This window comes from Eleutherodactylus coqui, chromosome 7, assembly GCF_035609145.1.
Source record: "Eleutherodactylus coqui strain aEleCoq1 chromosome 7, aEleCoq1.hap1, whole genome shotgun sequence".
Classification (NCBI taxonomy): Eukaryota; Metazoa; Chordata; class Amphibia; order Anura; family Eleutherodactylidae; genus Eleutherodactylus; species Eleutherodactylus coqui.
Window position 1 is genome coordinate 201682032 of NC_089843.1, and position 16456 is coordinate 201698487.

At 46.1% G+C, this 16456-nt stretch overlaps 2 non-coding genes across 2 annotated transcripts; both read right to left on the reverse strand.

The window, feature by feature from the left end:
- Positions 1-7636: 7636 nt before the first annotated feature.
- On the reverse strand, positions 7637-7824 carry LOC136573926 (U2 spliceosomal RNA). Its single transcript, XR_010786128.1, has one exon. It is a non-coding gene; the product is annotated as a U2 spliceosomal RNA (small nuclear RNA).
- A 7931-nt stretch (positions 7825-15755) lies between these two features.
- On the reverse strand, positions 15756-15942 carry LOC136573922 (U2 spliceosomal RNA). The gene has a single exon (XR_010786125.1). It is a non-coding gene; the product is annotated as a U2 spliceosomal RNA (small nuclear RNA).
- Between the last annotated feature and the right edge of the window lie 514 nt (positions 15943-16456).

Sequence of the window (16456 nt, forward strand, 5' to 3'; positions counted from 1 at the left end):
TATTTATTCACAACATAATAAATCCATCACATTATACAACATAAATACATTACAAATCATGACAAATCAACTAATTGTATCCATTTTTTAACCTTCCATATTCCTTCCGCATCGACTCCATCCTTTCTTTTGTCCCATAAATAAATGAAGTATAATTTCCCCAACACCATTCGCACGCTGTCCCTCTCACTTACATCCTTCCTCTTGAACACATACACATTCCTTACATCCCACAACACTTCCTTCACACACGCCATAAACAGCCACAACAGTCTCTCTCTCACACTGCCTCTCGCACCTAAACCAAACATAACTAACTCAAAGGACATGAAATTAACTCCTGTTATTTCTTTACATAACGGACCAAGTCTCTGCAGCACATTTTGCGCATGGCTGCAATTCCAAAATAAATGAACCACATTCTCACATCCACCGCACCCCTCTCTCGGACATCTCTCACTCCTCACCAAACCTCTCACACGCTGAAACTCTCGCACCGGTAACACGCCATGCAGACTCTGCCATACAATCTCACTCTGCCTATTGCTCATCCCATCCATCCGCACTTTCTTCCACACTCTCTCCACATTCACTCTGCTAACAGAATTAATATCAGACATCTCGTCCTTACTCTCAATCATTCGTTTAACCATTCGCTTATTCTTAAGTACATTCACTTCACAGTCATCCAACTCAAACTTCGCCACAAAACACACCGTCCATTCATACCACTTGGGGATCTGGAAAGCAACTGGTTTCCTCAAGTCGTATTCGCACCATTTCATGCGTACAAACCATCTCCCTGCTAGATACCTCATCATGCACGCCCCTTTTGTGGTTTTTTGCAACATGCTTAGTAGGAAAACTACGCTGTTGCATCCAAAGTATGACTCTAAATTGGGAAAGCCCATCCCTCCTCTCTCCCAACTCTTGTACACTGCCTCCCTCCTCAGACGTTCCATTTTGGACCCCCAGAAGAACAGAAACATGACCCTGTTCAGCCTCCTCTGACCCATGTATCCCGGAGGGAAAACTAATGCCACGTATAAGAAAATGGGCAAAATTACGCTCTTTAATATTACGATTTTGCCTATCATAGTCAGGTTGCGTAATTTCCAAAAATTTAACCGGTTCTCCACCTTCTGTCTTGCCTCCTCCCAGCTCTCTTCCCCCTGTAAATTGTTATTAAACCTAATGCCTAGAATTTTAATTGGCCCGGACACAATATTTAAACCTATATCTGCATCCACTCCAGTCTCACCAAACACCTTGCACTCACTTTTATCCCAGTTGACACGGAACGCAGACGCACCACAAAACACAGACACCAACAGCTTCACTCTCCTCACTGCACTCTCAGACTCACACATCACACACACATCATCCATATACGCACACACCTTTAACTCTCTGCCGTCACTACCTGGGATGTGGATCCCCCTCACCATCTTCTCCTGTCTTATTAGACATAGTAACGGCTCCATGGCGCAGATGAAAACCACGGCCGACAGCGGACACCCCTGACGCACACCAGACATCACATTCACTCTCCTTCCAACCTTCCCATTCACCAACATACTACTATAAATCCTTTCATACAGACTCCTCACTCGCTCTACAAACATACCCGGGAACCCCATGCACACCAACACTCGGAACAAGAATCCATGCGACAACCTGTCATACGCTTTTTCAAAATCCAAGCTCACCACATACACACTCTTCTTTCGCTCCTTACAATCTCCCAGACAATCCCGCACCAGACACAGACTCTCATGCACCCTCCTACCGGGCACCGCACAGTACTGGTCCTCGCTCACCACACTCTCCACTACCGCACGCATCCGATTTGCAATGATTTTAGCATAAATTTTATAGTCAGCATTAAGAAGCGTAATCGGGCGCCAATTTTTTAAATTTTTCAGATTGCCCTTTTTGGGGATTAATACAACCAGTCCACCTCGCATACTTTCAGCCATATCCACATTCACCCACATGTACTGGCACACTTCACACACATCTTTCCCTATCACACTCCACAGCATACGATAATATTCAATCGGTAACCCATCCATACCAGGCGTTTTATTAGCGGCCATACTCTGGACCGCCTCCCACACTTCTTTAGCGGTGATGTCATGTGTGATGGACACTTGGTCCGCCTCCCCTAACTTGTTTTCAAGTGTGGTTAACACGTCATCCTCCAGGACTTCATCCCTCCATTTTACCTTATATAAGTCCTCATAGAAGGATGCTACCTCTTCGTACACCTCCTCCCCCCTCACCTCCCCTCCTGTATCTCTCTCTATTACTTCGAAGGTAGGTTTTTTAGAAAACACTTTTTTAAAAAAGAACCGCGAACATGTCTCATCATGCAGCATCTTGTCTAATTTAGCGCGGTACATTATGCTCTTCCCTTTTTCCACTAGATAATTATTTATCTCTCTTCTGGTTCTCAAGATGTCTTCTTGCACATCTCTTCCGTTATCGCGCAATTTTATCAACAGGCTTAGTTTGTTGCCAAGCCTCACGTACTCTGCCTTCCTTTCCCTGGCTACTTTGTATCCTGCCGACTTGAAAAAGGTTTTAGTTTTCCCCTTTACCCAATCCCACCAATCTAAGACATTTACAAAGTCCCCCTTTCTGTCCCTCCACCTCCTATACAGACTTTCATATTGTTTTTTTATGTCCTGTCCCTCCAGAAGCTTGAGGTTCAGCTTCCAGACTCCCCTCCCCCACACAACACCGTTCCCTACCTCCACCCCACATAACAGACACTCATGATCTGAGAATAGCACCATCTCTTGAACATAACTTGTGGCAGATAGACCTTCTGATAAAAAACAATAATCAATTTTGGAGTGGACTCCACCCCTGTCCGCATGGTATGTATTAAGCTGAGGGGATATGCCACACGCCTGTTGGATATCCCTCAGGTGAAAATCAGAGCATAGTTCAAATAAACATTTTGCAGACACGTCAAACGATTTTTTTGAGAGGTCACAATTCATGTCCCCTATGAGGACGGTAGGTGTCCTTCCTTGCATGAAAAACTTTATTTTGTTAAATAGAGCGCTCCTTTCATGCTTCTCCGCAGGTGCATACACATTAATAACACGGAATTGCGTACCTCTATATAATAACACCGCGGAGATGCATCTTCCCGCCTCAATTATTTCGCTACTCTGTAGCGCCAACTCTCTGGAGTTAATAAGTATACCGACTCCGTCGTTTTTGTTATGTGTACTCCCCGACCATGCTGCAGCACCATAAGGCCATTCTGACGGGCTGACATCAGTGTCTATACCACACTCCTGCAAGCAAAATAAATCAGCATTCTTCTGATGCAAAAAACTAAAAATTGCTGCCCTTCTGGCCTTTGATTTAAAAACGCGCACGTTCTGGGAACATATATTCAAAACCATAATTGTTATACCTTTGCAGAAAAATGTCTTAGTTCACGCAAAGACCTTTTAACAAATGTCATACACTTATATGCCTTCCACTTAAAGTGGCTAAACCACTAAATACACAGGATTATATAGACACTTTGTGGCTCATTTTATAAGTCCTCGCCACTCTCACCTGAGCACTCCAGGTCTTGCGCCAAAGTCTCGAAAGGGTTACTGACCTCCATGAGCGTCTCTTTACTTTTTGTGCACCTTCTTTTTTTGGCTGTGTTCTTTCCAGCCACCTCCACAAACTCCTCCTCACTGGAGTCATTCAGCCCACCACCTCCACCTCCCCCCTCCCTCTTACTCAGGACTGTCTCAGGGGAGGAAAATTCCTCAATGTTCCCTGAGGGGTTAATGGGGCTGTCCACTTCCTCGATGATCTCCTCCAACTGTCTGATAACCCCAACCACCTGCTCTTCCGGAGTAGCACTCCCAACATGCGGCGTCTCAGGTACTTTTTGGGTATCCACTTTCCTCTTAATTTCCTCCTCTTTTCCTGCTTTAGCAGCCGCAGACACAGACGCAGCTGCAGCTCTCACTGCCTTGGCTCTCACAGGAACAACAGGTGTAATACTTTCAGCAGTTCCCTGCTCAGGCTGGACAGACACCTCATTAGCTGCAGCTGATGGCCGAGGTTCTGCAGCAGCCGCACCTGCAGACGTGCTCGCCTTGCTGGCTGCTGCTCCCTCCTCAGGGGGTCGCCGCCAGCCACCAAAACCACCGTTCGCCGGGCAATCTTTCACCACGTGCTCAGACGACCCACAAAGATCGCACCTCTTTGGCTTAGGGCAGTCGCCAGCATGGTGCCCAACACCCTTGCAGTTTCTGCACACAAGGCCTTTGGTACAGTCCGCTTTAATGTGACCAAACTGCTCGCAATTCCGGCAATAGGTCGGCTGTCCCGCATAATGTAAGTAGCCACGGTAGCCAGCAATGGAAAAATTGGCAGGGGGGTGCATCACTCCCCCGATACGACTTGGGTTCCTCTTCAGTCTCACCATGAATTTATATTTACAGTTAAATATTCCTAGGATATTCTTCTGTTTTTCACCACCTCGTACGTGGTCGCAATACTGCTCAAGGAAACTGAAAAGGAGGCCCACATCCGTGTAAGGGTTAAACACGTGCACTGTCACCAGCCTCTCCTGCAAGCCAAACAGGGGGGTTATTTTAACCCCGTTAAGGAGCTCAGTGTCTCTCTGGGTTCGCAGCCATTCAAACACGTTTAGGCATGCCCCTTCATCACAAAAAGTGACATCATATTGCCCCTGACGGGGAAAGTCCTGGACACTATAAATCTCCTCCACAGGTACATCACCTTTTTCCAACAGTACGTCCCGGACGATGTAAACCAGGTTGTTCTTTAGGCTGCTCTTGGACTCCACCTCAAACCGGATCGTGTTCTTGATGCCGTACATCCTGCAAGGTAACTGTCGGTGTAACACCACAGATAAAGTGATCCTTCTCACTGGGTGAACCCCAGCACACCCACGGCCCACAGCTCAGACCAAGCTTTACACTTGATCTTTGCCAAAAGGCCGAGAAGCGATAACCCGAAATGGGTTTCACCTGTAGCCCGGTCCGCCCAACTCCACTTCCAAGGCTTGAGGCAACACGCTCAGCCAGCACTCTGGGCGCACCCACAATGCACCCAGGCAGCTGGGAGAGCTAGTAAAACTTTCCATAGCCCCGCCCCACGCCTTCTCAACCGCGCCCAGCCTCACACCCTCAGTCCTTCCTCTTGCACCGTGCTCACGCATCCTAGGCTTGCAGAGCCTGCTGCTGCAGGACTCGTCAGCTCCCTACAAACGAGGGTTAAGCCGGCGATGACACTAGAAGCAAGCACTAGTTTGTCTCTGAAGGTGCGTCGGCCGGTCGGTTGGAGGGATCTCTTCGGCCAGCCGCATTTCGAGTAGGGACGGATGGAAACTTTTTACCTAAAATAAGGGAAATTGGCTTCGGCCCCATAGGGCTTTATTGCCTTCCCCTGGGCCAGCATTAGTAGACCCTAGTAAGGAGAATATTAGAGCGGCATGGTCATCCGAAGAACTTAAAAACATACAGCAGGCCTTTTTTGCCCGCCCGCCATACATACATACATACCTACAGATTTTATATTTTTTTTACATATATACATTATATATATATATATACATACATACATACATACATACATACACACACACACACACACACACACACACACACACACATACACACATATACACACACACATACAATCTTAAATCTATCTTTAATCTATATCTACAAAATCTGTAAATTAGAAATAATCCATATCTATATTCTACATAATTAATAAAGATAGATAGATAGATAGATAGATAGACTCACATACATGCATACATACATACATACTGTATGCAATTGAGCCAGGTGTTTGGAAGGCTGACGATGTCACTCCTTTGTGATGTCATCAATTTAGAAGCATTAATACCGGGCTTGGCAGCCATTTCAGTCAGTCTCTGCTGCAGCTGGGAGACGGGAGATGGTCTTTATTTCCACCAAGAAGCTGCAGAACTACCGGTAACTGCATCATTTTTATTTTATTCAATATAGGTTTTATTGGTTTCATGGAGGGGGGGAAACTTTTGCCTTATCTCAAAGCAATGTAAAAATAACTTTGACAATGAAACTTAATAAATCAATTTCGAGTTGAACTATATCATGTTTGTCTGTGATATTTTATAAGGTCTACAAACAGGGGAATGAGGGGAGGGTAAGGGGGGGGGGAGTGGTAAGGGAGGGTAGGTATCTATGACACGGGAGAAAGAGAAAATAAAACAAAAAGGGGGGGGGGGGGGGCGGGCTCCGGAATTGTTGTTTCTCTTTACAATTGTGGTTTAAACGTGTTACTCACATGTCCCTGTCTGTAACCACTTGGTAAATAGGGGTGAGCTCCGGGCATCTATCCATATCGCCCAGGTGTGATACAATTTATCATAGCCTGACGGCTCATCTAGAAGCCTCGTTCTCTCCATACGCTCTATTTCGTGGATCATTGTTATTTTTAGTGGAGTGCATTTTTTATGCAGCACACAAGGGGGAGACAGCGGCCTACCAAAATCTAGTTGGCTGCTGCTGTGGCTTTCTTTTTTTTAAAAAAAGGTAGGTTCCGTTCTTCCATGGTGAGGAATAGGCAGGGAGGTTCCGTTTTTGCCAGCTGGGGAATGCTTATAGGCAAGGCCTTATCCCTGGTGGTGCATGTAACGTTAGACCACGTTTCAGCATTCAGTCAGTCAGTGGCTGACAAACGAGCTCCATGCAAGTTTACATTAAACAGACACATTTCTTTCTTTACTGTATTGACTGCGGTCTGTAATCGAGCGGTTGAACTGTTTCTGTGTCCATGCATTGAATAAAGCAATACATCCTTGTAAAGTAGACGTCCGTTCGTTGGAGTTCTTTGCTCCCCGAGTGTTGCTCCATCTCTAAACGTTGGCCTGGATCTTCATGGACGAATACTGCCCATCCCACGTGGAGCGTGTATCTCAGCCCGCGTGGAGTGCTGCAGTCCAATGAGGTATTCCGTGCTACATAGCAAGCCTTGGGCCTGTGTGATTGGGGGTCCGCTGCTGTCTGTCCACTCTGAAGCGCGCATCCGGGGCCGGCCGCTTTTCGACTACCAGCGACTGCAGGTCACACACACAGGCTGGTTGGAATGGCCTAGCATTATCCTGATCTGGAGGTGTAACTTGAAGCTGCGGGGCCCGAGTACAAAGTCTGGAACTGGGCCCCCAAACTATAAAGCTTCATTGATAGCATTGGTTTACAATGTGGGGAAGAGAGACTTTATGGGCCCCCTGGGGCTCCGGGCCCCCTGCACATACACCCATGACCCGAATACGTGAAGCATACAGACGCAGGCTGCCAGGATACGCTGTGCCTGCCCGATGTTTCCAACTTGGCTATTAGCGCAGCGGTAGGTACGAACTATAGAGTGCGGCTGCCATATGAACTGGTGTGTGTGTTGTTTTGCTTCCAGTTGTACCTGTGCTGTGCACACTCTGGCAGACGCAGCTGCTCAGTGGATACAATGTTGCGAGCAGACGGGCTGAGTGTCAATCAAAGTGCTTGGGTGGTGGTAGCAGCAGCCGCCACAGCTGCGCTGCACCTCTTGCTCGTCAGTTTTGTTTTTCTGCTTTTGGAAACTGCTGTAGGAAAGGGGGTGCACCGGTCCTGGAGGTACTGCAATACCAGGTCAATGCGTGGAGTGGACAGAGCAAGCTCTTTTTCCAGCTCCCTGTTCTAAAAATCCATTTAATATATGGTCCCCAGATAGGGGACGTATCAGATATTAAACTGATAAGAACAGATTTTTTTTTAAGTTGACAAACCCTCCACAAGGGGGGGCGTTTTTATTTGTACAACACATATTTACATAGACGACTTTAAAAATGTTTGTCAATAGTATATTAAAACATATTAATAACACATTAAAACATACCATTTAAAACATTTGTCTACGTATAATACATGTTAAAATACAAAACAAATTAAAAATCACATAAAAGGGCACTTGGTGGCATCAGATTATGGAGCTCCATTCTGCTAAAAGCCATTTTCTCGCTAAAACAGGAAAATTTTTCTTGTCTACTAAAAAGTACTGGTGCATCTCATTAAGAGTAATTGATAAAATGTCCCTCACAGATAAAACTTCATGTTTAAAAACTAAAATATTTCTGGTTTTCCACAGAGCTGCTTTGACCGAATTGACCATCTTCCATGCCATAATTCGTTGAGTCTGTGTGGGGCATTCCAGGCATCCATATAAAACGGCTTCCACTGTCAGTTTCTTAAGTCCGGTGATCTTTATCATAAGCGGTGATATCTTAGTCCATACTTTCTTTGCCATAAAACAAGTCCATATGAGGTGTAGTGTTGTCTCTTCTCCTGGGCATCCGGGTCTTGGGCATGCGGCAGTGTTGGTCAAACCTCTACGATGCTGGAATGCCCGGCATGGAAGACAGTCATGGACGCAGCTCCAGGCCAGATCTTTCTGTGAATTAAAAAGATAATGATTAACCATCATCCAGGTCTCTTTACTCTTTTTTCCGTTAAAATTACTCACTTGTACATAAAAACCACTTTCTTTTATGGTTTTTAAAATGACTTTACTATTCATTAAAATTTGCACGTTTTTGCCAGTAAAATCATATAAAATCACTATTTTTTCTAAAATCTTATACTCACGGGGCAAGTTAAAAGAATAAGGGGAATTTAAAACTGTGTGGAACCATCCATTCCTCCTCATAAAATAGCCAGTGTTGTACCGTAAAAAATAAGACCAATAGTGATTTTTAAAAAGAGCACCAATACACATACTAAAATACTTCGTATATAAAAAGGCTTTAAAATCAGGGAAATCTTTTCCTCCCATCTCCTTCGGCTTCATTACGATTTCCCTGCTTAATTTCTCCATCTTGGAGCTCCATAAAAATGTGAAGCATGCCTTTACAATTTTATTAAAAACTCTGCCAGGAGGGGGAAACACCAAGCTTAAATACAGTAAAATGGGTAAAATCACGGCTTTTGTGACTAAAACCCTCCCCTCCATGGTCAGCTGCCGCATGCTCCACATACAAATTTTCTTATTGACTTTCTGTGCCACCAAGTCCCAACTATTAAGACCTCTATTGTCCTCGTTGAAGGAGACACCTAAAATTTGCACTGAGTCGGACACAGGGATGGGGACATCTGACAATGGCAGGTCCCCGATGTTTAAAATACTACTCTTGTTAAAATTTACCTTAAAACCCGAGGCGCAGCAATAAAACTCAATTTGCCTTGATGCTCTCTGGATTGACAGGGTGTCCCTTCCAAGTATTGCCACATCGTCCATGTACCCCACTACTTTGGCCTCGATCCCCCCCCCGCCAGGCAGGGGGATCCCTCGGATCAGCTTGTCACGTCGGATTGTACATAAAAGAGGCTCTAGGGCGCAGATAAAAAGTAGTGGGGACAAGGGACACCCCTGCTTCACCCCGGAATTTAAAAGTACTTCCTGTGTCCTAAAACCGTTGACTAAAATTCTGCTTGTGCAATTGTTGTAAAACGCTTTAAGAGACAATAAAAAACCTTCCGGTATACCCATTCTCTCTAAAACCTTAAAAAGATAAAAATGTGACACTCGGTCAAAGGCTTTTTCAAAGTCTATAGTTAAAATTGCCATTTGACCTTTTCTTGACTTGGTGTCACTTATGCAGTCCTTTATGAGGTTAAGATTCTCCCATATTGCCCTCCCGGGCACCCCACAGACCTGGTTGGGGTGTACAATTTTGCTTACTACGGTCTTTAGTCTGTTCGCACATATTTTGGCCATTATTTTGTAGTCACTGTTCAGAAGGGTGATCGGTCTCCAGTTCTTGATGTCTGTCTTGTCTCCTTTCTTGTATAAAAGAGACACGTCACCCTTCTTCCAGGACCCCGGGAGGGCTTTCGACATAAAAACTTCAGTAAAAAGGGAGAAGAGGTCATCCTTAAAAATACCAAAAAAGGTGACATAAAACTCAATGGGTATACCATCGGGCCCAGGCACCTTACCTGGTTTAAAACTCTTAATAGTCTCTAAAATCTCCTGTTCTGTGATGTCCCTTAATAAAATCTCACAAGAACCAGGATCTAAAACGTCAGTGATCTCCTTCAACGAGTCATTCATAAAATCAATGTCAACAGATTTTGTATTAAAAAGATCCGCATAAAACTCATACACTTTCTTTAAAATACCCTGTATGTCCTTGGTGCCATCGAGATCATCGAGGACTGTCCGCTTGTCTCTTATCTTCTTGAAGAAGTACCTGGAGCAGGTTTCATTTTCCTCCAGATGTTGTACTTTAGAGCGGAAGATTATTTCTTTTCCTCTCTGCTCCAGGCACCGGGCGATCTCTTTCTTCACCTCGATGATCTCGTGGTCCACCTCTATATCATGTTCACGGAACTTATACAGGGTTTGCAGGCGAGTGCTCAGGTTGGAATAAAATGTACGTTTTTCTTTAGCCTTGGCGATCCCAACCTTGATAAAAAAGTTTTTAATTTTTTGCTTCATCATCTCCCACCACTGGCTGGTGGGAGTGTTGGGATCTTTCACTCGCCTGCAGTCTTTATAAAAAGTGATAAAATCGGATAAAACCTGCGGATCTTCTAAAAGGGACACATTAAATTTCCAGGCATTTTTACCGGATTTCCTCTTTAAAACGGTATCAACTTTAAAATATAAAAGCTTATGGTCAGAGAAAATGTTGGTAAAAGAATCACATCTAAAAGGCAGTACTTGATAAGAACAGAACATAAAATCTATCCTGGAGCTGCAGATCTTATTGCTCCAGGTAACGCCGGCTTCCTCTGATGCGTTGGGATTGCATTTCTTAAAAGCATCAGTGAGCTTGGCGTCTAAAATCAGATTTTTTAACATTGAAGAGGTCTTATCATAATTTCTGCTCACTGAGCTAGAAAGCCGGCGTTCCCCCTTTAAAATACAATTAAAATCCCCTGCTAAAATCAGGGGGTCGGAATCGTTAATAAAAAGGGGTAAAATCTCTAGCATCTCTGCTCGCTCTTTCTTATCAGCTGATCCATAAAAGTTTAAAAACTGCCACTTTATACCATTGATAAAAGCCTTGACCAATAAAACTCTGCCTGGTAAAATTTCATTAATAACGTCAATTAAAACGTTCCCTTTAAAAAGAATGGCGACCCCCGCCGATCTGGTCTCGTTAGAGCCGGACCAGACCGACGGTCCATGTACCCAGTCATCTTGGTATTTTTTGTAGTTTGCTCTATGCGGGATGCCGCACTCCTGCAGGAAAAATACGGAGGCAGCAAAGATAGTCAGGTAGTTGAAGAGGGCGACCCTCCTCACGTGGCTCTCGATACTTCTGACATTAAAAGTGAGTCCCGACAGAGCAGCCATTGGAGACTAGGATATACGTGGGTCTTCAAAAGTCTCCGGGCAAGCCAAAGACCTCGCTAGCACTCTCACACCCCCCCGCATCCGAATCTATCGAGAACGGCGATGCTGGAGAGGAACCCACTCCACTTAGTGGACCCCCGACGGTGCCCGAGAGAGGGATTTGCGTTAGATCCCATATCGATTCTATTCCTTCCGGAAACTCCAAGGGGGCCAGCAGGCCGGCTCCCGTGCTTATTTCTGTCCCCTCCGCCGGGGTGGGTACTTGGCTCACTTGCGTTTCTGTGCCCTCGGAGGTGGCACCCCGCGCCCCCTCCTGGCCGGGAGGGGGAGGGGCCTTCTGGGATGACACAGCAGGGGGTACTTCCCCCGGGTCCTCCGACTTCGCCGGGATCTCCGGGGTTCCCCCCTGCACCACCTCCGAATAAAGCTTGCCTCCTGAGCCTTTCCGCCGTTTCTGCGTTGCGGCCGCTGTGCCCCCTGGGTCCTCCACCTCGGGCACCGCTTGAGCGGGCATCTTCGGAGGGCCTGGACCGGCTTCCCCGGCTCTACTACCTCTACCGGTTTCCCGGGAGGGAGAGCCTGTCCGCCGGTCACTCACCCTCCTTTTGATGCTCCGCTGCTCCTTACCACTCTGGGGGGGTCCACTGGAGACCTCCATCTCCTCAGGTTCCTCTCCCTGGGGGGGTGCTGCTTGGTCATCTGGCTGCCCTGGCTGCTCTTTGGGTCCGGGTCGCCCTTGCTGCTCCGTCTTCTGTGCTCTGTGGGGGCAAAACGTGTAGAGGTGACCAACACTGCCGCAAAAATAACATCCTTTCCCTTTCTGACATTGACTAGTTTCGTGATCCGTGCCCCCACACTTCTTACAGGTGCTCGCACAGGAATCCTTATGGTGACCGTATTGTGAACAAATCCTGCAGAAGTCGGGCATTCCCGCAAAGTACAGGTCGCCATTCACTTTGCCCAATTTAAAACGCGCTGGCGGCAAGATCACTCCCCCCGGCTTACTGGGGTCACTTACACACGTGGCCTGGAAACGCCACTTCGAGGTCCAGATGCCAAACTCGTTCATTATCTTTCCCATACATCTGACGGATTTAAAATAGCGTAGAAGGAAATCCTCAACCTCTTTAACGTCAATGTAGGGTGAATACATCTTAATCACCACGAGTTTGGTTATGTCGAGGACGTGCTCGACCAGCAAGACACCCGCAAGCTTCGGATCTTTTTTGCTCGGTATGGCTGCAACCAGGTCTCGAAAGATGCCCGTCTCAGTTAGGGTGACGTCATAGATCCGTCGCTTGGGGTAGTCTTGGATCGCTAGAATCTCACGTTTTTGTACATTAAATACTCCTTGTAGCACGTCCTCGACCACATACCTCAGGCCACGTGTATCCGCACTATTGGTAAAAGAGACACGTACGGTGTTCTTTATCCGCGCATAAGCCGGTATTTCGGTTGGGTTTTCACCCATGTTGTAGCTATAGTGTCACAAACCGCCTTGTGACGCCTAGGAATAAGTGCCCTCCTCTGGCCCGGAGACCAGAAGAGGCAGGGGGATCGCAACTCGTTTACTCTGGGACTAATCCCTCTCCCTAATGGCAGCAGGCGGGTGAAGCCCACCGAAGTGGGCGATCCCGCCAGGCAAAGGAGAGGGGTACCCGAGTTACCTTCCGGCTAAGACTTCCTGTACCAGGTACACTTGGTCTTAGCCAAAAGGCCGAGAAGCGATAACCCGAAATGGGTTTCACCTGTAGCCCGGTCCGCCCAACTCCACTTCCAAGGCTTGAGGCAACACGCTCAGCCAGCACTCTGGGCGCACCCACAATGCACCCAGGCAGCTGGGAGAGCTAGTAAAACTTTCCATAGCCCCGCCCCACGCCTTCTCAACCGCGCCCAGCCTCACACCCTCAGTCCTTCCTCTTGCACCGTGCTCACGCATCCTAGGCTTGCAGAGCCTGCTGCTGCAGGACTCGTCAGCTCCCTACAAACGAGGGTTAAGCCGGCGATGACACTAGAAGCAAGCACTAGTTTGTCTCTGAAGGTGCGTCGGCCGGTCGGTTGGAGGGATCTCTTCGGCCAGCCGCATTTCGAGTAGGGACGGATGGAAACTTTTTACCTAAAATAAGGGAAATTGGCTTCGGCCCCATAGGGCTTTATTGCCTTCCCCTGGGCCAGCATTAGTAGACCCTAGTAAGGAGAATATTAGAGCGGCATGGTCATCCGAAGAACTTAAAAACATACAGCAGGCCTTTTTTGCCCGCCCGCCATACATACATACATACCTACAGATTTTATATTTTTTTTACATATATACATTATATATATATATATATACATACAAACATACATACATACATACATACACACACACACACACACACACACACACACACACACACATACACACATATACACACACACATACAATCTTAAATCTATCTTTAATCTATATCTACAAAATCTGTAAATTAGAAATAATCCATATCTATATTCTACATAATTAATAAAGATAGATAGATAGATAGATAGATAGATAGACTCACATACATGCATACATACATACATACTGTATGCAATTGAGCCAGGTGTTTGGAAGGCTGACGATGTCACTCCTTTGTGATGTCATCAATTTAGAAGCATTAATACCGGGCTTGGCAGCCATTTCAGTCAGTCTCTGCTGCAGCTGGGAGACGGGAGATGGTCTTTATTTCCACCAAGAAGCTGCAGAACTACCGGTAACTGCATCATTTTTATTTTATTCAATATAGGTTTTATTGGTTTCATGGAGGGGGGGAAACTTTTGCCTTATCTCAAAGCAATGTAAAAATAACTTTGACAATGAAACTTAATAAATCAATTTCGAGTTGAACTATATCATGTTTGTCTGTGATATTTTATAAGGTCTACAAACAGGGGAATGAGGGGAGGGTAAGGGGGGGGGGGAGTGGTAAGGGAGGGTAGGTATCTATGACACGGGAGAAAGAGAAAATAAAACAAAAAGGGGGGGGGGGGGGGCGGGCTCCGGAATTGTTGTTTCTCTTTACAATTGTGGTTTAAACGTGTTACTCACATGTCCCTGTCTGTAACCACTTGGTAAATAGGGGTGAGCTCCGGGCATCTATCCATATCGCCCAGGTGTGATACAATTTATCATAGCCTGACGGCTCATCTAGAAGCCTCGTTCTCTCCATACGCTCTATTTCGTGGATCATTGTTATTTTTAGTGGAGTGCATTTTTTATGCAGCACACAAGGGGGAGACAGCGGCCTACCAAAATCTAGTTGGCTGCTGCTGTGGCTTTCTTTTTTTTAAAAAAAGGTAGGTTCCGTTCTTCCATGGTGAGGAATAGGCAGGGAGGTTCCGTTTTTGCCAGCTGGGGAATGCTTATAGGCAAGGCCTTATCCCTGGTGGTGCATGTAACGTTAGACCACGTTTCAGCATTCAGTCAGTCAGTGGCTGACAAACGAGCTCCATGCAAGTTTACATTAAACAGACACATTTCTTTCTTTACTGTATTGACTGCGGTCTGTAATCGAGCGGTTGAACTGTTTCTGTGTCCATGCATTGAATAAAGCAATACATCCTTGTAAAGTAGACGTCCGTTCGTTGGAGTTCTTTGCTCCCCGAGTGTTGCTCCATCTCTAAACGTTGGCCTGGATCTTCATGGACGAATACTGCCCATCCCACGTGGAGCGTGTATCTCAGCCCGCGTGGAGTGCTGCAGTCCAATGAGGTATTCCGTGCTACATAGCAAGCCTTGGGCCTGTGTGATTGGGGGTCCGCTGCTGTCTGTCCACTCTGAAGCGCGCATCCGGGGCCGGCCGCTTTTCGACTACCAGCGACTGCAGGTCACACACACAGGCTGGTTGGAATGGCCTAGCATTATCCTGATCTGGAGGTGTAACTTGAAGCTGCGGGGCCCGAGTACAGAGTCTGGAACTGGGCCCCCAAACTATAAAGCTTCATTGATAGCATTGGTTTACAATGTGGGGAAGAGAGACTTTATGGGCCCCCTGGGGCTCCGGGCCCCCTGCACATACACCCATGACCCGAATACGTGAAGCATACAGACGCAGGCTGCCAGGATACGCTGTGCCTGCCCGATGTTTCCAACTTGGCTATTAGCGCAGCGGTAGGTACGAACTATAGAGTGCGGCTGCCATATGAACTGGTGTGTGTGTTGTTTTGCTTCCAGTTGTACCTGTGCTGTGCACACTCTGGCAGACGCAGCTGCTCAGTGGATACAATGTTGCGAGCAGACGGGCTGAGTGTCAATCAAAGTGCTTGGGTGGTGGTAGCAGCAGCCGCCACAGCTGCGCTGCACCTCTTGCTCGTCAGTTTTGTTTTTCTGCTTTTGGAAACTGCTGTAGGAAAGGGGGTGCACCGGTCCTGGAGGTACTGCAATACCAGGTCAATGCGTGGAGTGGACAGAGCAAGCTCTTTTTCCAGCTCCCTGTTCTAAAAATCCATTTAATATATGGTCCCCAGATAGGGGACGTATCAGATATTAAACTGATAAGAACAGATTTTTTTTAAGTTGACAAACCCTCCACAAGGGGGGGTGTTTTTATTTGCACAACATATATTTACATAGACGCTTTAAAAATGTTTGTCAATAGTACCTTAAAACATATTAATAACACATTAAAACATACCATTTAAAACATTTGTCTACGTATAATACATGTTAAAATACAAAACAAATTAAAAATCACATAAAAGGGCCCTTGGTGGCATCAAATTATGGAGCTCCATTCTGCTAAAAGCCATTTTCTCGCTAAAACAGGAAAATTTTTCTTGTCTACTAAAAAGTACTGGTGCATCTCATTAAGAGTAATTGATAAAATGTCCTTCACAGATAAAACTTCATGTTTAAAAACTAAAATGTTTCTGGTTTTCCACAGAGCTGCTTTGACCGAGTTGACCATCTTCCATGCCATAATTCTTTGAGTCTGTGTGGGGCATTCCAGGCATCCATATAAAACGGCTTCCACTGTCAGTTTCTTAAGTCCGGTGATCTTTATCATAAGCGGTGATATCTTAGTCCATACTTTCTTGGCGATAAAACAAGTCC